Raw genomic sequence first — 26,072 nt, forward strand, 5'->3', positions numbered from 1 at the left:
ACAACCTAGTAAAAAATAACCCAAGAAGGGCTGCAAATACTACACGCTAGCAGAATACTGCACCTTGATCACACATGAAAAACACATGACACAACAAATATGAAGGCAAAATACTGAACTGGAAAGTTACCTCAAGAAGTCAGACTCAGCATGCAGCAATACTAGAAAAATTGAAACTTACATGCAAAATATCACAGATGCATATTTCCAAAAGCTGACATATTCCAATTAATAAATTCTGAATAAAATACTTTTTTCTACCTTTGTTGTCTGAGCATTTAGTTTTTCTATTTGCTTTGGTCCCAGTGTCTTCTGTTTTATGCAGTGTCTTCTTTCCATTTGATATTTTTTCTCTCACCATGTCCACCATCCTTCTGTGTCCTTATGCGTCCTGTCTACCATCTGTAGCCCTGTCTCTATCCTTCCTCCAGTTTCAGCATCTGACTTCAAAGTGTTCCAATCCAGCCCTTAAATTCAGCAATTTCCTCTCCATCCCAGGGGCGTAGCCAGACCTTGTGGTGTGAGGGGGCCAGAGCCAGAGGTGGGGGGCACATTTTAGTTTGCCACCCTGCCACCTCGCCCGCCCCCCCCCCCACCGCCTCGCTGCACCCTACAGCACCAAATACCTTTGCTGGCAGGGGTCCTCAACCCCCGCCAGCTGAAGCCTTCTTCAGCACCGGTCTCCGGTGAGCCACATTTGCTGCCCTGTGCTTTCTTCCTCCTGACGTCCTGGGCACACTCCTTTAAGTGAAACTGAGCATGCTCATTTTCACATAAAGGAACCCCCACCAGCAAAACCAGGGGCTTGGACGAAATCTGAGGGGGCCCAGGCCCTCATGGCCCCACCTAGCTACTCCACTGCTCCATCCATATCCAGCATTTCTCCTCACTCCCCTGCACCCATGTGCATCTACTTCCTCTGTCTTCCCTACCCTCCATCCATGTCCAGCATTTCTCCTCTCTCCCTTCCACTCCATCCGTGTGCATATCCTTCCTTTGTCTTTCCTTCCCTCCATCCTTGTCCAACATTTCTCCTGTCTTCCCTGCCCTCCACTTCATCCATGTCCAGCATTTCTCCTCTCTTCCCACCCCTCCATCCATGTGCATCTCCTTCCTGACTTACCTCCCCTCCATCCATGTTCAACAACTCTCCATTCTCCCCTGCCCTCTCCTCCATCCATCCATACAGCAAATTTCCTCTCTCCTCTGCCCCCTCCATTCATCCATTCATGCCCAGCAATTCTCCTCTCTCCCCTGCCCTCCCCTCCATTGATCCATGTCCAGCAGCTCTCCATTCTCCCCTACCCTCTGCTCCATCCACCCATATCCAGCAAATTTCCTCTCCCCGCTGCCCCCATTCATCCATCTATGTCCAGCAATTCTCCTCTTCTCTGCCCTCCTCCTCCATCCATCTATGTCCAGCAAATTTCCTCTCCCCGCTGCCCCCATTCATCCATCTATGTCCAGCAATTCTCCTCTTCTCTGCCCTCCTCCTCCATCCATCTATGTCCAGCAACTCTCCATTCTCCCTTGCTCTCTCCTCCATCCATCCATATCCAGCAAATTTCCTCTCTCCTGCCCCCATTCATCCATCCATGTCCAGCAATTCTCCTCTTCTCTGCCCTCCTCCTCCATCCATCTATGTCCAGCAACTCTCCATTCTCCCTTGCTCTCTCCTCCATCCATCCATATCCAGCAAATTTCCTCTCTCCTGCCCCCATTCATCCATCCATGTCCAGCAATTCTCCTCTCTACCCTGCCTTCTTCTCCTCTCCATGTCCAGTGGTCTCTTCTCTCTCCTGCCCTCCCCTCCTCTCCATGTCCACCCATCTCTTCTCTCCCCTGCCCTCCCCTCCCCTCCTCTCCACGTCCAGCGATCTCTTCTCTCCCCTTGCCCTCCCCTCCTCTCCATGTCCAGTGATCTCTCCCCTGCCCTCCATTCCTCATCCAGCAATCTCTTCTCTCCCCCTGCCCTCCTCTCCTCGTCCAGTGGTCTCTTATTTCCCCCTGCCCTCCCTTCCCCTCCAGGCGCACTACCACCCATTGAGCTAACCGGGCAACGTGTGGTGATGATTACCCCCAGGTAAGCCCTGGAGCAACAAAAATAGAAAACATTTTTGTAGCATCGGAAATGGCGTGTGCTCGGGGTGGAAACTACTGCTGGGCTCCTGCGGTAGCCTGGCAGTAGTTCTGGATTGGCGCACAGCAAGCCCATTGTTAGTAAAAGGACCCTATAAAATGGGACCCTGCACTAAAATACCACAACTTTTAGTAAAAATAATAGTGGCCCATGTTGATAACCCCCCCCCCCCCCCTTTATTTGCCAGAGGAAAACTATAAAAGCAGAAAAGACTTTATATTTTGGATAAGCAAAATTAGCTTAGATTATTACCATGTTTTGGGACAGTTCAACAGAAAATATAAACTTTTTAGTCTGAAATCAGATTGGCAATAGAACGTTGCTTTCAATACTCAAGGGACATATTTTTCACCAGAAAATTATTAGTCAGACCTAGTGATGAATGTTTTTAAAATACGCTAGCCGTGGCATATATAAAAATACATATATTCAGTGTCGCTATGCAGACAGGTGGCTGCACTGAAGTGCTTACTGCAAGCAACTATATGTTTAGTGGTGATTTTCAGCCACTGTACATATAATTAAGCAGTTTAATTTAGGGCAGACTTTTTTCTGTCATACACTGAACCACATAGGTCTGTGCCCTGAAAAGGACAGGTACAAATCAAGGTAAGGTATACACAAAAAGTAGCACATATGTTTATCTTGTTGGGCAGACTGGATGGACCGTGCAGGTCTTTTTCTGCCGTCATCTACTATGTTACAATTCTATAACTGGGCACCACAATTTAAGTACCTAGATGAGGTGTGCTGAGCATTAATTCTATAATGGCATCTGGGTGCCAAGATTCTATTACAGAATATTAGTGTAAATTGGCATCAGTGTGCCTACATTTAGGTGCACCTGTTTATGCCATGTCAACAGTAGGTGTAAATGTGCATACCTAAATGCTACACTTTAGCATGTAACCTACAGTATTCTGTAAGTTACGTGCATAAATGTTGGTCCCAACCATGCTCCTCCTACGTGAACACCCCTCTTTCATTTATGTGCTAAGTGAGTTACATGTGTCATTTATTGCATAGTGCTGCATTCCACTTAGCACATAGATGCGCATGTGTACACTTACTCATGTAAGTACTTTAAATGTAAGCGCACAAATGATTCTTAAACTTAGATGCTCTATTTTAAAATGACAGATTTCTTTGGCTGATTGTTAATTTCTAAAGGGAGTCCCAAAGTTATGTCCGTATATATTTTCAATAACTCCCTCTCCTCAATTCATCTATTCACCACATATATTTTCTCTCTCCACCCTTAAGGCATTCTTGTAATAGCTTAGGAACCTCAGTTGTGCATATTGCCAACACTATTTTATGGCAACAAAACTTGCACTCAACTCTTCATCAGCTCACCATGATGCCATAATTTTATATACAGTGGTGGAAATAAGTATTTGATCCCTTGCTGATTTTGTAAGTTTGCCCACTGACAAAGACATGAGCAGCCCATAATTGAAGGGTAGGTTATTGGTAACAGTGAGAGATAGCACATCACAAATTAAATCCGGAAAATCACATTGTGGAAAGTATATGAATTTATTTGCATTCTGCAGAGGGAAATAAGTATTTGATCCCCCACCAACCAGTAAGAGATCTGGCCCCTACAGACCAGGTAGATGTTCCAAATCAACTCGTTACCTGCATGACAGACAGCTGTCGGCAATGGTCACCTGTATGAAAGACACCTGTCCACAGACTCAGTGAATCAGTCAGACTCTAACCTCTACAAAATGGCCAAGAGCAAGGAGCTGTCTAAGGATGTCAGGGACAAGATCATACACCTGCACAAGGCTGGAATGGGCTACAAAACCATCAGTAAGACGCTGGGCGAGAAGGAGACAACTGTTGGTGCCATAGTAAGAAAATGGAAGAAGTACAAAATGACTGTCAATCGACAAAGATCTGGGGCTCCACGCAAAATCTCACCTCGTGGGGTATCCTTGATCATGAGTTAGAAATCAGCCTACAACTACAAGGGGGGAACTTGTCAATGATCTCAAGGCAGCTGGGACCACTGTCACCACGAAAACCATTGGTAACACATTACGACATAATGGATTGCAATCCTGCAGTGCCCGCAAGGTCCCCCTGCTCCGGAAGGCACATGTGACGGCCCGTCTGAAGTTTGCCAGTGAACACCTGGATGATGCCGAGAGTGATTGGGAGAAGGTGCTGTGGTCAGATGAGACAAAAATTGAGCTCTTTGGCATGAACTCAACTCGCCGTGTTTGGAGGAAGAGAAATGCTGCCTATGACCCAAAGAACACCGTCCCCACTGTCAAGCATGGAGGTGGAAATGTTATGTTTTGGGGGTGTTTCTCTGCTAAGGGCACAGGACTACTTCACCGCATCAATGGGAGAATGGATGGGGCCATGTACCGTACAATTCTGAGTGACAACCTCCTTCCCTCCGCCAGGGCCTTAAAAATGGGTCGTGGCTGGGTCTTCCAGCACGACAATGACCCAAAACATACAGCCAAGGCAACAAAGGAGTGGCTCAGGAAGAAGCACATTAGGGTCATGGAGTGGCCTAGCCAGTCACCAGACCTTAATCCCATTGAAAACTTATGGAGGGAGCTGAAGCTGCGAGTTGCCAAGCGACAGCCCAGAACTCTTAATGATTTAGAGATGATCTGCAAAGAGGAGTGGACCAAAATTCCTCCTGACATGTGTGCAAACCTCATCATCAACTACAGAAGACGTCTGACCGCTGTGCTTGCCAACAAGGGTTTTGCCACCAAGTATTAGGTCTTGTTTGCCAGAGGGATTAAATACTTATTTCCCTCTGCAGAATGCAAATAAATTCATATACTTTCCACAATGTGATTTTCCGGATTTAATTTGTGATGTGCTATCTCTCACTGTTACCAATAACCTACCCTTCAATTATGGGCTGCTCATGTCTTTGTCAGTGGGCAAACTTACAAAATCAGCAAGGGATCAAATACTTATTTCCACCACTGTATACACTTTTCTTTTTTATATATATATAAATTCTTTGAGCCTATACTTGAATACTCATCTTGATTCCAAAATGAGGCATATAGTGTCTGAATATTGTTGGTATGCGTATAGCTGGGCATCTCACCATCACTCTGCCCCAGCTCTATACAGAAAATAGAGGAATTTTCAGTGGCATTATGCATATAAGTGCAACTGAAAGTCCACAGATAGTGGCGTCTGCCAAACATATAAATCCCCTAAAGAGATTCCCTTTCAATATTGGTCTGTATTGCAAGAGAATTGGACTTGATAGATGCCAAGTCTCCTTTCAATTTAACTAGCTGTGTAAATGCAAGTCAGTTGGCCCATTTTCAGTAACATTTGTTCCTTTATCAACAGGGCTGGATGTGCCTGTGGAGTTCATTTTTCTTGCCTCCACCATGCTTTTCTGAATCCAGCCCATAGACGAATTTTCACTTCTTTTTTCTTATGCATGGCTGCAGCAAAGGCAGCAAGACTGATAGGGTTACCAGGCATCAGCAGCCAAACAGGGCAATGACAATATGGGATGGTCACAAACTCAGCAAACTCTGAAAAGTACCCCACCACCCTGCTCAGCAAACTCTAATGGAAACTCCCCTACTGGCCCTCTTGGTGATTTGAAATGTCCAACATGATTTTTCTCTTGAAAAGTTTGGGATCCCTACTTTAGCATTTAATTTTGATTTGTTTTTTTTGTAAGGTTTGAAAATACATTTAACAGCAAAAATAAGGTATACACAATTACAGTAATATTCCACCAAAATAGAAAGTTATTTATTTATTTATTTATTTATTTATTTACAGCATTTATATCCCGCAGTTTCCCACCCAGGGGTAGGCCCAATGCGGCATACAAGTTACTTAAAAACACACCACAAGTCAGAGTTCAAACAATCAATGTCTTAGAAGGAAAAAGGTGAAAGGGTAGAAGCGAGGTAGAGAAAAAGAAAAAGAGCAGTGGTGATTAAGATGACACCAGGATAAAGATAGTTCAGAAGGTAGAGATGCCAGGCGGGAGTGGTGCATAAGCTTTGCCAAAAAGGAAGGTCTTGAGGCGCTGTTTGAAGGTGAGGTGGTCAGGAGTAAGTTTCGCCAGCTTAGGCAGATCATTCCACAGACGAGCACTAGTGTAGGATAAAGTTGAGGCATAGATGCTTTTGTATTTAAGTCCATTATATACTGGATAATGAAGGTTTAACTATGATCGCGCAGATCTGTGAGAGGTCCGTGGTGGTAAGTTGATTAGGGTGTCCATGTAGACTGGGGCTTCGCCATAGATGATTTTATGCACCAGAGTACAGAGTTTAAAAGTGATACGGTCCTTGACAGGAAGCCAGTGCAGTTTCTCTCGGAGCATTCTTGTACTTTCAAATCTAGGTGCACCATAGATTAGCCTGGCTGCCGTGTTCTGAGCTGTCTGTAGTTTTTTCAGGAGCACAGCCCTGCACCCTGAGTAGACGCCATTGCAATAAGCAAGACGGCTAATGACCAGTGATTGTACTAAAGTACGAAAGACGTTTCTTGGAAAATATGGTTTTATGCGCTTAAGTTTCCAGGGAAAGAAGAACATGCTTCTGATGGTTGAGGTCGTATGTTGCTCTAGGGTTAAGCATCGATCGACTATCACTCCTAGGATTTTCAGGGATTCAGAGATTGGGAGGGCAAGCTCAGGTGTAATTAATGCTGGAGGTGCGTATTTGTTATAGGGGGAGGAGAGAATAAGGCAATGGGTTTTCTCAGTGTTGAGCTTGAACTGAAAGGAGTTGACCCAATCAAGCATGGTGTGTAGTTCGAGTCTTATTTTCTTATGGATTTCACTGAGGTCTGTTTGAAAAGGGATAAAGATAGTGATGTCGTCAGCATAAATAAAGGGATTGAGACCAAATTTGGATAGGGCGGTGGCCAGAGGAATCAACATGATGTTGAAGAGAGTCGGCGAAAGAGGGGGGAGCCCTGTGGCACACCGTTGGCAGCCTTCCAGAGAGGAGATAAACTTGAGTTGGAGTTCACTTAGTAGGTTCTTGATGTTAAAAAACCTTTCAAGAACTGACTAATTGGGGAGAGGAAGAGCAACTTCATGAAAAAAAAAATAATTATAAAATTGGAAGAGTAAAGGAACTCTTCCAGTACACAACCTGTTATATACATCATACCTAGATGCTATTCAGTGTCTACCCTTTAAGCTATCTGCAAACTAATAAAAAATTAAACCTGTTGATAAACCACAAATTTTTCCAACTGTATAAAATCAAAGAAAAAAAAGCAAAGATACTTACCTGTAGCAGGTATTCTCCGAGGACAACAGGCTGATAATCCTCACAAGTGGGTTGGTGATTCATGCCAGGCCGGGAACCAGCATTTGAAATAGCAAAAGCTTTTGCTGGAGCCTTCTGAGTGCACCGCGCGTCCAACTACGAATGCGCTGAGGGCCTTCCCACGCGGCTGCGCTCCTCAGTTAGATGAAGAGTAAAAAAGAGAAAGATAGAGGAGACAACTCAAAGGGGAGGTAGGCGGGTTTGTGAGGATTATCAGCCTGCTGTCGTCGGAGAATACTTGCTACAGGTAAGTATCTTCGCTTTCTCAGAGGACAAGCAGGCTGAATAATCCTCACAAGTGGGGTATCCTTAGCATCCAGGCTCACTCAAAACAAGAACCGTTGGTCAATTGAGCCTCGCAATGGTGAGGATGTAACGTAGATTAACCTGAAACTATATACAACTAACTGAGAGTCCAACCTGGAACAGAATAAAAACAGGCCTAGGGGGGTGGAGTTGGATTCTAAACCCCAAACAGATTCTGCAGCATTGACCACTCAAACCGACTGTCATGTCAGGTATCCTGCTCAAGGCAGTAATGAGATGTAAATGTGTGGAATGAAGACCACGTTGCAGCTTTGCAAATCTCTTCAATGGAGGCTGACTTTAAGTGAGCCACCGACACAGCCATGGCTCTGACATTATGAGCCATGACATGGCCCTCCAGAGTCAGCCCAGCTTGGGCATAAGTGAAGGAAATGCAATCTGCTTGCCAATTGGAAATGGTGCGTTTACTGATGGCGACTCCCCTCCTGTTGGGATCATAAGCAACAAACAACTGGGTGAACTGTCTGAAGGGCTTCGTCCGCTTCATGTAAAAAGCCAATGCTCTCTTGCAGTCCAAGGTGTGCAAGCTGCTTTCACAAGGGTGGGCATGAGGACGGGCGGGGAAAAAATGTTGGCAAGACAATCATCTGGTTCAGATGGAACTCCGGCTCCATGGTGCGACCGCACCTTGAATATTGTGTTCAATTCTGGTCGCCGCATCTCAGAAAAGATATAGTGGAATTAGAAAAGGTGCAGAGAAGGGCAACAAAAATGATAAAGGACTTCCCTATGAGGAAAGGCTAAAGCGGCTAGAGCTCTTCAGCTTGGAGAAAAGGCAGGTGAGGGGAGATATGATAGAGGTCTATAAAATAATGAATGAAAAGGGTAGACGTGAAGCGTTTGTTTACACTTTCCAAAAATATTAGGACTAGGGGGCATGCGATGAAGCTACAAAGTAGTAAATTTAAAACAAATCGGAGAAAATATTTCTTCACTCAACGTGTAATTAAACTTTGGAATTCGTTGCCAGAGAATTTGGTAAAGGCAGTTAGCTTAGCAGTTTAAAAAAGGTTTGGATGGCTTCCTAAAGGAAAAGTCCATAGACCATTATTAAATTGGACTTGGGGAAAATCCACTATTTCTGGGATAAGCAGTATAAAATGTTTTGTACTTTTTTGGGATCTTGCCAGGTATTTGTGACCTGAATTGGCCACTGTTGGAAACAGGATGCTGGGCTTGATGGACCTTTGGTCTGTCCCAGTATGGCAATACTTATGTACTTATGAACCACCTTTGGCAGGAACTTAGGGTGCTTGCGGAGGACTACTCTGTTGTGATGAAACTTAGTATAAGGTGCATCCACTACTAAGACCTGAAGCTCATTGACCCTACGAGCCACCAAGAAAACAACCTTCCAGGTCAAGTACTTCAGATGCCAGGAATTCAGTGACTCAAAAGGAGCTTTCATCAGCTGGGTGAGAACGATGTTGAGATCCCATGACACTGGCGGAGGTTTGACAGGGGGCTTTGACAACAGCAAACCTCTCATGAAGCGAACAACTAAAGGCTGTCCTTCTACATGCTGATGATAAGCACTAATTGCACTGAGATGAACCCTTACGGAGTTAGTCTTGACACCAGACTCTGATAAGTGTAGAAGATTTTCAAGCAGGGTCTGTGTAAGACAAGAAAGGGGATCTATGGCCTTGCTTTCACACCAGATGGCAAACCTCTTCTATTTGAACAGTGGCGATCCTAGGTCGGCTGCCACCCGGGGTGGATCGCTGCTGCGCACCCCCCCCCCTCCCGGGTGCAGCGGTGTCCATCCCCCCAGGGTGCAGCACGACACCCCCTCGGCGCATCAACACCCCCCCCGGTGCCTTCTTGGCTGCTGGGAGCAGCCACCCACCTGTCGGCTCCGCTGGCTCCCTGCTCCCTCTGCCCCGGAACAGGAAGTAACCTGTTCCGGGGCAGAGAGAGCAGGGAACCAGCAGAGCCGACAGGCACGTGCACCTCCTCCAGCAGCGTGCACCCGGGGCGGGCCCCCCCTGCCCCCCCGCCCCCCCTTGGTACGCCACTGCATTTGAAAGAGTAACACCTCTTAGTGGAATCTTTCCTGGAAGCAAGCAAGACTCGGGAGACCCTCTGAAAGACCTAAGGAAACTAATTCTATGCTCTCAACATCCAGGCCGTGAGAACCAGAGACTGGAGGTTGGGATGTAGAAGCGACTCCTCATTCTGAGTGATGAGGGTTGGAAAACACTCCAATCTCCAGGGTTCTTCGGAGGACAATTCCAAATGAAGAGGGAACCAAATCTGACATGGCCAAGACGGCGCAATCAGGATCATGGTTCCGCAGTCTTGCTTGAGTTTCAGCAAAGTCTTCCCCACCAGAGGTATGGGAGGATACGCATACAGAAGGCCTGTTCCCCAATGTAGGAGAAAGGCATCTGATGCTAGTTTGCTGTGGGCCTGAAGCCTGGAACAGAACTGAGGGACCTTAAGATCTCGTTGGCCATGCCCATATTCAGCGACCACTCGTGAGATTGCATAACCCTGCTCAGCATGTCGGCCAGACTGTTGTTTAAGCCTGCCAGATAAGTGGCTTGAAGAAGCATGCTGTGACGGTGCGCCCAAAGCCACATCTGGATGGCCTCCTGACCCAGAGGGCGAGATCTGGTGCTCCCCTACTTGTTGGTGTAGTACATCACAACCTGATTGTTTGAATCAAGATAATTTGGTTGGACAGCCAATCTCTGAAAGCCTTGAGAGCGTTTCAGATCGCTTGGAGCTCAGAAGGTTGATCTGAAGATCTATTTCCTGGGGGGGGACAAGGCTCCCTGGGTGTGAAGCCCATCTACATGAGCTCCCCATCCCAGGAGAGATGCATCCGTCGTCAGCACTTTTTGCGGCTGAAGAATTTGGAATGGACATCCCATGGTCAAATTGGATCGAATCGCCCACCAGTGAAGAGAATGTAGAAAATCGGCTAGAAGGATGACATCTTCTGGATTTCCTGTGGCCTGATACCACTGAGAAGCTAGGGTCAATTGTGCAGATCTCATGTGCAGATGTGCCATGGGCGTAACTGTGGAGGCCATGTGCCCCAAGAGTCTCAACATCTGCCGAGCTGTGACTTGCTGTGACACTCGAACCTTGGACACTACGGACAGAAGGTTGTCTGCCTGTGCCTCGGGAAGATAGGCTTGAACCGTTCTCGTGTTGAGCAATGCTCCAATGAACTCCAATTTCTGAACCAGAGTGAGATGGGACTTGGGATAATTTATTACGAACCCTTTTAGTTCCAGCACCTGAATAGACTTCCGAATGGACTCCTGAGTACCATCCGCTGAGGTGCTCTTCACTAGCCAATCATTGAGATAAGGGAACACATGCACTCCCAGCCTGCGTAGCGATGCTGCAACTACCGCTAGGCATTTTGTGAATACTCTGGTAGCTGATGCTAGGCCAAAGGGCAGCACGTGGTACTGGAAGTACTGCATTTGCAGCCGAAAATGAAGATACTTCCTGTGAGCTGGAAGTATCGGGATGTGAGTGTAAGCATCCTTCAAGTCCAGAGAGCATAGCCAATCATTTTCCTGAATTATGGGAAGAATGGTGCCTAGGGAAATCATCCTGAACTTTTCTCGAACTAGGAATTTATACAGGGCCCTTAGGTCTAGGATGGGACGCATCCCCCCTGTTTTCTTCTTCACAAGGAAGTACCTGGAATAGAATCCCAGCCCTTCTTCCCCTGGTGGAACGGGTTCGACCACATGGGCCCTTAGAAGGGCGGAGAGTTCCTCTGCAAGTACCTGCCTGTGCGGAGAGCTGAAGGAATGAGCTCTCGGTGGGCAATTTGGAGGTTTGAATTCCAGACTGAGAGTGTATCCTAACTGGACTATTTGAAGAACCCACCGATCAGAGGTTATGAGAGGCCAACTTTGGTGAAAAAATATTAGCCTTCCCCCAACTGGCAAGTCATCCAGCATGGATACTTGTACTGCAGCTGTACTCACCTGGAGCCAGTCAAAAGCCTGTCCCTTGCTTTTGCTGGGGAGCAGCAGGGGCCTTGGGCGCACGCTGTTGACGTGAACGAGCGTGCTGGGATTGAGCCTGAGTAGGCTGGCGAGCAGAAGTGTACCTATGCCTAGGATAGGAATTGGGAGCACTCCAAGGCCCACCAAAAAACCTCCTAGTAGAGGGGGTGGAAGCAGAAGGCGCCCGGCGGGACAGAGAAGCCATAGCATCTGCGTGCTTCTTGATCTGGTCAACCAGATCTTCCACCTTCTCTCTGAAAATATTATACCCTCGGCAAGGAACATTCGCTATCATCTGCTGGACCAAATGGTCCAGGTCAGAAACATGCAGCCATGAGAATCTGCGCATTGCTATACCTTGAGCAGAGATCCTGGATGCTACATCAAAAGTGTCGTATGCGCCTCTGGCCAAAAAGTTACGACATGCCTTCTGCTGTTTGGCCAGCTGGTGAAAGGGTTCCGCCTGGTCTGGAGGGTGGGCATCGACCAAAGTAGACAGCTGCCGCACCTAGTTCCACAAGTGGATGCTCGTGAAGAGCTGGTATGATTGTATACGGGCAGTGAGCATAGCTGCCTGATACATTTTCCTCCCAAAAGAGTCCAAGATCCTAGCTTCTCTGCCTGGGGGAGCCAATGCATAGTCTCTAGTACTCTTGGCTCTTTTGAGGGCAGTCCACCACCATGGAGTTGTGGGGTAACTGAGACCTCATCCACCTAGGTTCCCCGTGGATCCGATATTGGGAATCTGTCTTCTTAGGGATCATGGGGCCAGACAGAGGGGACACCCAGTTTCGCATAAGGACTTCCCTGAGTACCTTATGCAAAGGAGCTGTCACTTCCTGTTTAGGGGGAGAGGTGTAGTCCAGGACCTCGAGCATCTCAGCCATGGGCACATCTTCCATGTCTATGGGGAATGGAATGGCCTGAACCATTTCCCGCACAAAAGATGAGAAAGAGAGGCTCTCAGGAGAAGACAGTCTTCTTTTAGGTGGAGGGGAAGGTTCAGAGGGAATCCCAAAGGACTCATCTGAGGAAAAGTACCTTGGATCTTCCTCTGACTCACATGAGCGTTCCTCCTTGGTGAAACTTCCCTCAGTGGTTCCCTCAGTGACTTCCGAGACTGGACCTGCCTCAATGCCAAAGACCCATGGTCTCGATGGAGATGTTGAGGAGCCGACTCCCGCACAGACTGCGGCAAAGCTTCCTTCAGCGCATGGGCGTAGTTTGACTGTTTCATTTGGGGGGGGGGGGGGCAAAGGATGGGGCAGAGCATATTAGCATATTCATTTGCATATATATATATATATATATTTGCAAATGAATATGCTAATATGGAGGAAGGAAGGGAAAAAGAGCTGGCTTTTTTTGGGAATAACCATAATGAATATGTATGAGATATTACTACTACTACTACTATTTAGCATTTCTATAGCGCTACAAGGCATATGCAGCGCTGCACAAACATAGAAGAAAGACAGTCCCTGCTCAAAGAGCTTACAATCTAATAGACAAAAAATAAAGAAAGAAAGCAAATCAAATCAATTAATGTGAACGGGAAGGAAGAGAGCAGGGTAGGTGGAGGCGAGTGGTTACAAGTGGTTACGAGTCAAAAGCAATGTTAAAGAGGTGGGTTTTCAGTCTAGATTTAAAGGTGGCCAAGGATGGGGCAAGACATAGGGGCTCAGGAAGTTTATTCCAGGCGTAGGGTGCAGAGAGACAGAAGGCGCGAAGTCTGGAGTTGGCAGTAGTGGAGAAGGGAACAGATAAGAAGGATTTATCCATGGAGCAAAGTGCACGGGAAGGGGTGTAGGAAAGGACGAGTGTGGAGAGATACTGGGGAGCAGCAGAGTGAGTACATTTATAGGTTAGTAGAAGAAGTTTGAACAGGATGCAAAAATGGATAGGGAGCCAGTGAAGGGTCTTGAGGAGAGGGGTAGTATGAGTAAAGCGACCCTGGCGGAAGATGAGACGGGCAGCAGAGTTTTGAACCGACTGAAGAGGGGAGAGGTGACTAAGTGGGAGGCCAGCAAGAAGCAGATTGCAGTAGTCTAAACGAGAGGTGACAAGGGTGTGGATGAGGGTTTTGGTAGCTCGGAAAGAAAGGAGCAGATTTTACGGATGTTGTAAAGAAAGAAACGACAGGTCTTGGCAATCTGCTGGATATGAGCAGAGAAGGAGAGAGAAGAGTCAAAGATGACCCCAAGATTTCGAGCTGAGGAGATATCAAGCCAGCTCTTTCTCCCTTCCTTCCTTCCTTCCTTCCTTCCTTCCTTCTTTCCTCCTTACCCAGCACTCCCTCTTCCTCCTTAGTAGTATTTACCCACCCCCTTTCCCATATCATACCAGTGTTGACCTTAGAAATGCATAGGCTCTATATGTAGATCCTTCAAGAGTTAGTGTGTCAGGATTTAGGCTCTACACCCTTTCTGATGTTTTGGTGCCACCTCAGTAAGACCAACACACAATCTCTCCACTGCAAAATGCTATTTTATTTTATTTTTATTTCATTTGTATCCCGCGCTTTCCCACTCATGGCAGGCTCAATGCGGCTTACATGGGGCAATGGAGGGTTAAGTGACTTGCCCAGCTATGCACAAACTTGTGCAAAAACACACTCATATCCTTACTAAACCATAACAGCACGAATTCTAAGGACAGGACGAGCTACAACCTTATGTGTGAAAAGGCAGAACTGTAATTACACAAGGCTCTAAAACACCAAAACACTACCTCGTGAAAAAAAGCAAAACAAAAAAGGCTGCAAATACTACATGCTAGCAGAATACTTCACCTTGATCACACATGAAAAACACATGACACAACAGACATGACACAAGGAACTAGAAATCAAAAAATATGAAGGCAAAATGCTGAACTGGAAAGGGCAATATTTCTACTAGTCACACGTACCTGGCCAAATCTTGCTACTAGTTAGGATTTTGCCAGGTACTTGTAACTTGGATTGGCCACTGTTGGAAACAGGATACTGGGCTTGATGGACCTTTGGTCTGACCCACTATTGCTGTTCTAATGGCAAAAACTATCATTCACCAACCTAAAATTCCCTCAGTACTCAATTAAAAATCCGAGTGGAGAATGGCAGTGGAGACAATATATTTTCTTTATGTTAACAAAGTCCCAGGGGATCCCAGCAGTCAGGGTGAGTGATGGTTAGGTTAGCTGTGATCCTCACATTTCATATTCACTTTCTGAGAAAAGAACCAAAGAGAGTTTGAAGCGACAGATTCTTAATGTTCTGCTGCTCTTTCCTGCTTAATTTGTCTCATATTACCACAATGACAAGTTCAATTGCTGTTAAAGAGGCTCCACCACACTCAAACAAATTGTAAGGCATAATCTAGTTTAATGTAATCTCTTTTATCAGTCACAGCTCTTTATGGATATTCTTTCTCTATACTGCAGATTAAATATTTTTACATAATTAAATGATTTCCCACTTATAATTTTTGTAAACCAATCACATTACAAGTTCCTTAAACATTTTTGCATGTCTAACACTGCACAGTGAAAACCTGCTTTTCAGTGCAGCTTTTCATCACACTGTTATCAGTAGTGGAGACTATCACAGCTTTAAATGATTAGTTACAGTAATTATTCAAACATCCTCATTTTCTTTCATTCACTGTATTTATTCTAGCTGTCATTGAGGGGCATAATCGAACGTCGCCGGCCAAATAGGTCGCCGGCGATCTATGTTGGCGGCGGCGCTACAGCTGGCCGGAACCGTATTATCGAAAAAGATGGCCGGCCATCTTTTTTTTCGATAATACGGTTTAGCCTGGCCAAATGCCATGGAGTTCGCCGGGTTTGAGATGGCCGAGTTTGTTTTTCAGCGATAATGGAAAGTTATGTTGGCCATCTGCATTTTTAGTGCACTGGCCCCCCTGACATGCCAGGACACCAACCAGCCACCCTAGGGGTCACTGCGCTGGACTTCAGAAAAGCTCCCACGTGCATAGCTCCCTTACTTTGGGAGCTGAGCCCTCCAACCCCCCCCCCCCCCAAACCCACTACCCACAAATGTACTGCACCCACTAAAATTGTTCCAGGGACCTGCATACAGCCTCTAGGACTTATTGCTGCTGTGTAACTTTGGCACACCAGTTCACACCTGAAGACTAAACCTCTCTGAAAAAGTCTTTTCTTGAAATAACCACGTTTACTCACAGTTAACTGCAGATCAGAGGTTGTGCCCCACTGGCAAAGAGTCCCCTGGTACTAAGATTAGCAGTAGGTCAGAGCTGGCACAATGGTGTACAATGCCCTCTTTCAGCACCATGCAAAGTAAGAACTACTTTCTCTAACGTGGGTAACACAGGAAAGGGAACTAAAACTGGCTTACAAAAATGGCCACTACCGCATGGACTACAACAGGAAACAAAACAGGGCACACTCTGACCCAGTTAGCAGGGGGGAAAAGCACCATGGGAGTAGAGCCCAGTACCGTACACCCACCACAATGCATTGCTAATGTGACTCTGCAGGGCACCTAACAGAAAAGGTGTCACACTCACCCGAGAGCCACATCGCAACCAGGGAAAGGCTGTCGGAGGATACAACACATTCTGCTGTCATGGAGGTGGGTACGGCATTTGAGGCTGGCATACAGGCTGGCAAAAAAGGTTTTGAGTTTTATTTTTTTAGTTTGGAAGGGGATTGGTGACCACTGGGGGAGTATGGGGAAGTCATCCCCCATTCCCTCCAGTGGTCATCTGGTCAGTTGGGGCACCTTTTTGAGACTTGGTTGTGAAAATAAAAGGACCAAGTAAAGCCGGCGAAATACTGCTTGACGCTGCTTTTTTTTTCCATTATCGGTGAAAGCCGGCCATCTGGTAGCCACGCCCATGCCCGCCCATGTCCCGCCTTCGCTAATCTACCGACACGCCCCCTTGAACTTTCGCCGGCGAAGCGACGGGAAAGCGGCGATGCAGTCAAAAATGCCGCTTTCGATTATACCGATTTCGCCGCTTTTAAGAAATCGCCGGCCATCTCCCGATTTGTGTCGGAAGATGGCCGGCGATCACTTTCGATTATAAGCTGGATTGTTACCTTGCTTGGGAGTTTGTAGTTAACAACGTTAACTCGAGCATCACAAAGAATCTGAAAGTAAATCAGGTTTGCTTGCTGTATTTTGAGTGAACGGCGACGGCTGCGCGGGGAAGTGGAAGCAGAGATTTACCAAATGGCTTCCTTCCTTACAGTGGACTAGATAGGACTCAGGAGCCAGCACTTCCATTCCAGCAGCGAACGGACAGGCGGGCGAACAAGCGAGCGAGCAGGGGTTGTAAAAGCAGCAAGTAGGCACGCTCGTCTCTGTCCGCTTACCTGCCCTCTCTGCCTCTGATGTCATTTCCTTTCGGGCGGGCGGGACGCTGAGAGGGCAGGGAAGTGGACGGAGACGACCGTGCCTGCTTGTTGCTTTTACAACCCCCGCTCGAAGCGTCTTCGGGTAAGTCGTCATTTGGGGGGCAATGCCCCCCTTGCCCCCCAGTCTACGCCCATGCTCCAGCGACATCGATGGGGAGTTGACCTTGGTGGCAGCCGATACTGGAGCCGCAAGCGGCACCGAGCTCAGGGACCTCACCACGGGAGGAGGGCCAGACACAGCTGCAGCAGATGGCAAAGCAGGCGCAAGCATCCCTGACGCTGATGTAGATTGATGCAGCAGTCCTTCCAGAAGCTCTGGAAGCAAGGCCCGAATGCGCTCATCGAGAGCTGCCAGTGGAGCAGTCAGTGGCAGAGCTGCTTGGGGCTTGGGAGCAGGAACCGGGCTGCTGAGAGACCATCGTGTTGGCACCTCTTGTATGGAGGGGGAGTGGTCCTCCTGCCGTCGACGCTTCTCGGATGCTGATTCCCTCGGCGCCCTGGAGCTCCCGGCACCATGTGTCAAGGGAGAATGGTGTCAGTGCTTCTTAGCCTTTGCTTGATGCACCTCACCGAGGCTCCTCGTTGCTGACAAGGACGACGTCGAATCCCCACGTCACCTTGGGGTTGGGTCTAACGATGGACGGTCCCGGGGGGGCTGCATAGTAGGAGGTCTCGAGGCAGGTGGAGACCCACTCGATGTCTCACTACTCCTAGTGTGTTGTGGCCTCTCAGCAGCCATGCCTACCTCCACTCCCGACATCGATGCATCCCTCAATGTCGATGTCGATGCCGCTGACCTCAGTACCGATGTCGATGCCGACGTCGAAGGACTGGACCGAGCCCCAAAACGTTTTTCTCTCTGGGTTCTCGAGCCACTTGAGTCCTTTTCTTCATACGAAGACAAAGGGCAACACGAGCTGGACTATGGTCGGGCCCAAGGCACTGAATACACCACGAATGGGTAGCAGTATCTGAGATGGTCCGGTTGTACCGAGAACACCATTTGAAGCCACGGGAGTCTTCGATGACATGGAAGGGAAAACTGCCCTCGCCAAATCAAAGAACTCAATGGTGCTGAATAAAGTGCACCAAAAAAAAGGGAAATTCCTGGCTGAGGAGGCCTAAGGACAGCCACGACTAAAATAAAATAAAACCTATATGCAGGTCCGAGAAACTAAGACTATAAGGGAAATTTTATTTATTTATTTATTTAAACAACAAAATAAAGAGGAATGAACAGAAATCAGGCAAAAAAGCTGCAATAAAAAGGCACTGAGGCTTTCCCGGGCGACGAAGGGGAGCCAGGTAAATTGGCTGCCTCTCCTCACATGGAAAAAAAGTAACTGAGGAGTGCGGCTGCGCTGCGGATGGGAAGGCACTTGGCGCATGCGCAGTTGGATGTGCGGTGTGCTCAGAAGGCTCAAGCAAAAGTTTTTGCTATTTCAAATGCCAGTTCCCAGGCCGGCGCAGATTGCCGACCCACTTGTGAGGATTATTCAGACTGCTTGTCCTTAGAGAATATAATCTACACTTTCAATTTAAATAAACATTTACAACAGAATTTCAAAATAAAAATAACACCTAAGGAAAGCAATCTAATCATCAGTTGAAAAAATATTTTGCAACGCCTGCACATGTCCACAAATTAACAAATTCTTTTTCTTGAAATATGACCTCATAACTAATAACTGAGACCTGATAGAGGGAAGATAACCAGTGGGACACAGTCATACCGGGCTACAAATTATATCGTAGCGATAGGGTGGATAGGATAGGAGGAGGGGTAGCACTGTATGTAAATGAGAACCTTGACTCGGATAGGCTGCAAATATTGCAGGAGACAAAACCCCTATTGGAATCTTTGTGGATTGAAATTCCACGTGAAAAGGGGAAAAGGATGGTGATAGGAGTGTACTACTGTCCGCCTGGCCAGGACGAGCGGACGGATGCAGTAATGTCAAAGGAAATTAGGGAAGCGAATAAATTGAGCAATGTAATATTAATGGGTGATTTCAATTATCCGGATATAGACTGGGTTAATGTAACATCAGTACACGCCAGGGAGATAAAATTTCTTGATGAAATCAAGGACTGCTTCATGGAACAGCTGGTTCAGGAGCCCACAAGAGAAGGAAAAATACTAGACTTAGTCATTACTGGAGGTCATGATCTGGTGCGGGGGGTAACGGTGCAAGGGCCACTTGATAACAGTGATCATAATATGAACAGTTTTGATAGTGGCATTGAAGTAAGTGAACTTAGGAAATCAAATACACTAGTGTTTAACTTTAGAAAAGGTGATTACGACAAAATGAGAAAAACGGTGAAAAAAAGACTGAAAGGTGCAGCTCGCAGGGTAAAAAACTTGCATCAGGTGTGGATGCTGTTTAAAAACACCATCCTGGAGGTACAGGACAAATATATTCCGCGTATTAGAAAAAGGGGAAAAAAGACCAAATGTCAGCCGGCGTGGCTAAACAGTAAGGTAAAGGAAGTCATTAGAACCAAAAAACAATCATTCAGAGAGTGGAGAAGAGAACCGACTGAAAGTAACAAGATGAAACATAAGGAATGCCAATCCAAATGCAAAGCAGAAATAAGGAGGGCAAAAAAGGACTTTGAAAAAAAGTTAGCGTTAGAAGCGAAAATACACAGTAAATTTTTTTTTAGATACATTAAAAGCTGGAAGCTGGCTAAAGAATCGGTTGGGCCGCTGGACGAAAATGGTGTTAAAGGGGCAATCAGGGAAGACCGAGCCGTAGTGGAGAAATTAAATGAATTCTTTGCTTTGGTCTTCACCGAGGAGGATTTGGGAGGGACACCGGTGCCGGAAAACGTATTTGAAGCGGGTGAATTGGAGAAACTAAACGAATTCTCTGTAAATTTGGAGGATGTAATGGGTCAGTTCTGCAAACTGAAGAGTAGTAAATCACCAGGACCTGATGGTATTCATCCCAGAGTATTAATAGAACTGAAAAATGAACTTGTAGAGCTACTGTTAGTAATATGCAATCTATCCCTAAAATCGAGTGTGGTACCGGAAGACTGGAGGGTAGCCAATGTTACGCCGATTTTTAAAAAAGGTTCCAGAGGAGATCCGGGAAATTATAGACCAGTGAGTCTGACGTTGGTACCGGGCAAAATGGTACAGGCTATTATCAAGAATAAAATTACAGAGCACGTAGAAAAACATGGGCTGATGAGACAAAGTCAGCACGGATTTAGTGAAGGGAAGTCTTGCCTCACCAATCTACTGCATTTTTTGAGGGGGTGAACAAACATATGGACAAAGGGGAGCCGATGGATATTGTGTATCTGGATTTTCAAAAGGCGTTTGACAAAGTGCCTCATGAAAGACTCCTGAGGAAACTGGAGAGTCATGGGATCGGAGGTAAGGTATTACTATGGATTAAGAGCTGGTTGAAAGATAGGAAGCAAAGAGTAGGGTTGAATGGTCAGTATTCTCAGTGGAGAAGGGTAGTTAGTGGGGTCCCGCAGGGGTCTGTGTTGGGACCGCTGCTTTTTAACATATTTATAAATGACCTAGAGATGGGAGTAACTAGTGAGGCAATTAAATTCGCAGATGACACAAAATTATTCAGGGTTGTCAAGTCGCAGGAGGAGTGTGAAAGATTACAGGAGGACCTCGTGAGACTGGGAGACTGGGCGTCCAAGTGGCAGATGAAGTTCAATGTTGACAAGTGCAAAGTGATGCATGTGGGTAAGAGGAACCCGAATTACAGCTATGTCATGCAAGGTTCCGCATTAGGAGTTACGGACCTAGAAAGGGATCTGGGAGTCATCGTTGATAAGACGTTAAAAACGTCTGCCCAGTGTGCTGCTGCAGCTAAGAAAGTGCACAGAATGTTGAGTATTATTAGGAAAGGGATGGAAAACAAACACGAGGATGTTACAATGCCGTTGTATCGCTCCATGGTGCGACCGCACCTCAAGTATTGTGTCCAATTCTGGTCACCGCATCTCAAAAAAGATATAAAGGAATTAGAAAAGGTGCAAAGAAGGGCGACGAAAATGATAAAGGGAATGGAATGACTTCCCTATGAGGAAAGGCTGAGAAGGTTAGGGCTCTTCAGCTTGGAGAAAAGGCGGCTGAGGGGTGATATGATAGAAGTCTACTAGATAATGAGTGGAGTAGAGCGGACAGATGTGAAGCGTTTGTTTACATTTTCAAACAACAACAAAACCAGGGGACACAAGATGAAGCTAGAATATGGTAGATTTAAAACAAATAGGAGAAAGTTTTTCTTTACTCAGTGTGTAGTTGGACTCTGGAACTCGTTGCCGGAGAATGTAGTGACAGCAGCTGGCCTTATGGAATTTAAAGGGGGTTTGGACAAATTCCTGAGGGAAAAGTCCATTGAACATTATTAATTTTTTTTTGGGGGGGGGGGGGAGGGGGGGTTGCCGGGTTCTTGAAGCTTGGATTGGCCGCTGTCGGAGACAGGATGCTGGGCTTGATGGACCCTTGGTCTTTTCCCAGTATGGCAGTGCTTATGTACTTATGTAACTTATCCTGTTGAGATGAAAATGATACCAAGAAGGTAGCCCTTGTCACAATGTTGTCTCAAGAAGACTCTAAAACTTAGTAGGATCAAAACTGTCACATTATGTCAAGGGCAGCACCTTCATTATTTGGTCAGATCTTTTTAACAGCAACTGTAGAGAGCAACGGAACCTCCTTGAAATGCTTCCTAAGCGAGGAAGAATTTCAGAATATAATAAAACCAGAAAATGTAGGAATCTGATTTTTTTTAATCGCTGATTTTCTAATTCATCTAATTTCTGATTTAAAATGAGGCCTTCTGTTACCCTAGACACTCCTATAGCCTACAAAGTAAATACGTAGCTCAACCAGGGCTATCCAATGTATTCACAATTTGCTTGAAAATAAATCAGCAAATGGGGCTATTGAGATCTTCGAAATGTTTTCAATTCTTGTCACTTCTCTCCAAATATCACCCAGTGATATTTCTTGTTTAGGCCTGTGGTTGTGTATGGATGGCTTGAATTCCTCATAAAATAAAAGGAAAATAAACAGGTTTGTTTCTTTACATATTCTGCACTCTCAATATTAAGTCTCTCAAATGCAATCCTTGTACTCTGTCCCCAAAAGGTTCCACACTTCACTATATACTGTTTTCCCTCATGAATCAGGCAGTGGCGTAGCTATGGGGGGGCCGGGTCTGAGGCCCCCGGTTTGGCTGAAGGGGTCCCTGACCCCGACCAGCTGAAGCGTTTATCTCGCGCTGGTCTCGCACTTGCCTCCTCTCCTGTTTCCAGTTGCACCGTGCATGCTCTCATTTTAATGAGCGTGCAGTTAACGGCGCACTGAAAACAGGAGAGGAAGCAAGTGCAAGGCCAGCAGCATGGGACAGATAAACGCTTGAGCTGGCGGGGGTTGGGGAACCCCACCAGCAAAGGTACCTGGCGGCGGTGGGGGTGGGGTTGGAAGCGACAGGGGAGGGGCAGCAGCTGGGGGAGGTGGGCTAAAATGTGCCCCCCCCCTTTAGCTCTGGCACCCCCTCCCGCCGAGGTCTGGCTACGCCCCTGGAATCAGGGCACCTGTAGCTTGTCCCAGACACAGTTCTTACAGGTCGAACAGTTACTTTTCAGAGTCTCTTTGTCATGACTCTTGGAGCTTGGTAATTAGAAGCCCCAATATCATGGAGTATAACCCTGGCACAGCAATCACCTGAAGTCTCTCTTATTTTATGAAGTCTCTTTTATTGAATAAATCACAGATAATTTACTCACAGGTAGATGTTCAGGATACAGAGACTTCTTAATCTGGAGGTTGTGGGAGGTGGAGATCTGAAGAGAGGTAGCTGTAATGCAGGGGGAGGGGAAGGTAGTTGAACAGGTAGAAATAGTCCAAAGCTGGGTGACTGGAATGTGCGATATCTCATTTGGAAGGAGATATTCTCAGGGTAAAAAACCAGGTTCTTTACAGGGAGTTCTCAGCAGGACAGAGCTGTGTGGAGCCAGATGGTGTTAGCTCCATGTCCCTGGCTAGAATGGTGAAAGAAGCCCCTCGTGGCTGAAAGGACAAAACTGGTGGGGCTTTACACAGGAAGGAGCAGATAGAGACCAATGGGGACAGAGCCTGCCATTGGATAGCAAGGGGTAGTCCTAGAGATAGGAGGGAAAGGTCATACCTGGCTGACCTCTGAGAACAGATAGTAAGACTGAACAGGAAGACAAAAGAGCCAAGCTTGGCAGAGAGAGAGAGAGAGGGAAAGTCTGGGCAGCCTCACAACCAGTGGTAACAGTTCTTACACAGCCAAACAAGTGTGGTTGCACTGCCTGTGAACTACATTACCCACAGTGCATTGCTCATGTATTTTTCCAGTGAGAAACTGCAGCAATGATAGTCCTTGGAATTGAGAATAACAGTAAAGGCATTACACACATTTTAGGATCACGTTATAAGCTAGTGCGAGGCTGTCGGAGGACAGAACACTCTTAACTTAGGTTCCAAGGAACTGCTCTGACCTTACTAGAATCTCTTCTTCACACAAACTGCTCTTACCTAACTAGAATCTGTCCTTCACCCAAACTCAGGGTAGCAACGTCCATTGAAGGCTACTCCATTTCCCTAGGCCTTCCTCAGGTAGTACAGCCAACTAGACACACTGAAAGGGGCCTCTTGCTTCGGAGCCTCCCTCATGGAAGCCTCATTGGTTCTACACTTTCTCAGGGCATTTAACCTTCCTTCCCTCTGAGCCCCACCCTTCTGACTCAGGACCTATTTTGGCTGTTTAGTGCCACCTGCTTTCAAATGGCTAAACTGTGCCCTCAGTGAGGAAGTGCTCATTGTCATATCATCCACTTCCTTACATACCCTTCCCCTCAGCTCAATCTTACCAGGTTGAGTGCCTGCCACCCCTTGGGTCACCCTATCTATGGGTTGGAGATTAACATTCACTAGGGTAGCCAGGAACCCCACAAATCCCCGGGAGACTCCAACCTGTCTCTGGGCAATAATCAACCTCCCCCTCCAGACAGGTACCTTCTCTAACACTATCACATAGACAGGGCAGAAGAAACACAGCAGCCATTGGGCCCCATCACACCAATGGTCTTGCATCATCAGGACTCGGCCATCCATCTTCCATACTGTTGCCGCCTCCTGGTTCTTAGGTTCAGGGAGAACTTCTAGTACTTCCTCAGGGGACAGTCACCTTCCACAGTGATGTCTGTCCCTTTCTCCATAGTGCTGCCATAATCTCCATGAGGTACCTCACTCCGCAAATCAGCAGTTTTAACTGTTGCCCCCACCTCTGGGGTGTCAGATTGACCATCCTCCTCAGTATAAGTACATGCCACACTGGGACAGACCAAAGGTCCATCAAGCCCAACTTCCAGTTTCCAACAGTGGCCAATCCAGGTCACAGACACCTGGCAAGATCCCAGAAAAGCTGACCTTGCAGTGTCTGCATTCTACTCTACAACACTGCCATCTTTTCTTGGTGCTCCTGTGCACTGACATACTCTATGCATATCTTGTCTTGTATTTCTGACAGCTGCTGGGTCAATAACCCATTCACTTCTGCCTGCATGGTACACTCCAGTTGGACTGCTTCCTCTCTCTTGCAGGCCTCCTCCTCCTGGAGGCTCAATCCTTGCACTATCTCCACAAGTTGTGCTGTCCTCCAGGTGCACACTGTGCTTGATTAGGTAAGCTCCCCAGCTTGCTAATCACTCTGCCATTTGTAGCTCACTCTGAAGCCACAACACGCACTCTTCCACTGTCTCTTCAGTCAGGAACAGCTTCCAGAGTAGTTGCTTTCACACTTTTAAACCCCCTTTTTCCTCTTTTCTTCCACCTTGCCAACTCTCCTGGCTAGGTGTGGCTTATACAACAGTCAAAAAACATATTCTGCTGCCCTTCTCTGGCCCCTCTTGAACAGCCTTCCTGTGTATTCCAGGCCAGAGTTTGCTTGCTGCACTACACCACTACAACACTTTTCAAACCCCACAGAAAATAAAATCTTGTCCAGCACTTGCTAACTCTTTTATTTTCCCTAAGGCAGAGCTGATCTCTTTAGCCTTGGTCTGCCCCCAAGCTGCACTGAGGCTCCAATCTCTGAAGATATGAAGGCTGTCTTCTGCAGAGACACAAAAATATCCCGAAGCTGCCACCATATATGGTCACTTGGGTAACCGGAAGGCTTGGACTCCTCATAAAATACAGACAGCAGGTAGTAATAAGGAAAACTTTATTTCTGTACAAAGGGAAAATAAACAGGCTTGTTTCTTCACAGGTTCTGCACTCTCTGTAAAGTCTCTCAAATGCAATCCTTGTACTCTGTCCCCAGTAGGTGCCACACTTCACTATATACTGTTTTCCATGATGAATCAGGGCACCTGTAGCTTGTCGCAGAAACAGTTCTAACAGGTCAAACAGTCACTCCTCAAAGGGTTACCATATGGTGATCTAGTGACCTCTTCAGGGCAGGAAAGAGCCCCCTCTTTCCTGCCTGATGCATCTGCAGACTGTCTTTCTCCCGGCGCCGATTCAAAATGGCTACCGAGAGTTCAAGCGGTGGCCTTGCAATACTGCAGATGTGCCGAGCAGGAAAGAGGGGACTCTTTCCTGCCCCAAAGAGGTCACTAGACCACCAGGGCACCCACACTAAGGTAAAGGAGGGGAGGGGAGGGGAGGATAGGACACCCATCTGCCCGCCAGCCTGCCCATTCGTCCACAAATCCGGATAAATGGGCAGGCTGGCAAAACCCGCCCGGTTGACTGGCTGTGTCCTCAAAAAGAGGACATTTCTGGGTAAAACTGGACATATGGTAACCCTAACTCCTCAGAGTCTCTTAACTTAGGATCCAAGGAACTCCTCCTACTTTATTGGAATCTCTTCTTCATACAAACTAAGGGTAGCAACATCCGCTGAAGGCCACTCC

The 26,072-nt window shown here is 46.8% G+C and overlaps 1 protein-coding gene across 1 annotated transcript in view; it reads left to right on the forward strand.

The window, feature by feature from the left end:
• The window catches only part of SLC12A3 (solute carrier family 12 member 3), a 1,234,282-nt gene that overhangs the window by 48,385 nt on the left and 1,159,825 nt on the right, over positions 1-26,072 (forward strand).

The sequence above is a fragment of the Microcaecilia unicolor genome, chromosome 5 (genome assembly GCF_901765095.1).
Source record: "Microcaecilia unicolor chromosome 5, aMicUni1.1, whole genome shotgun sequence".
NCBI lineage: Eukaryota > Metazoa > Chordata > Amphibia > Gymnophiona > Siphonopidae > Microcaecilia > Microcaecilia unicolor.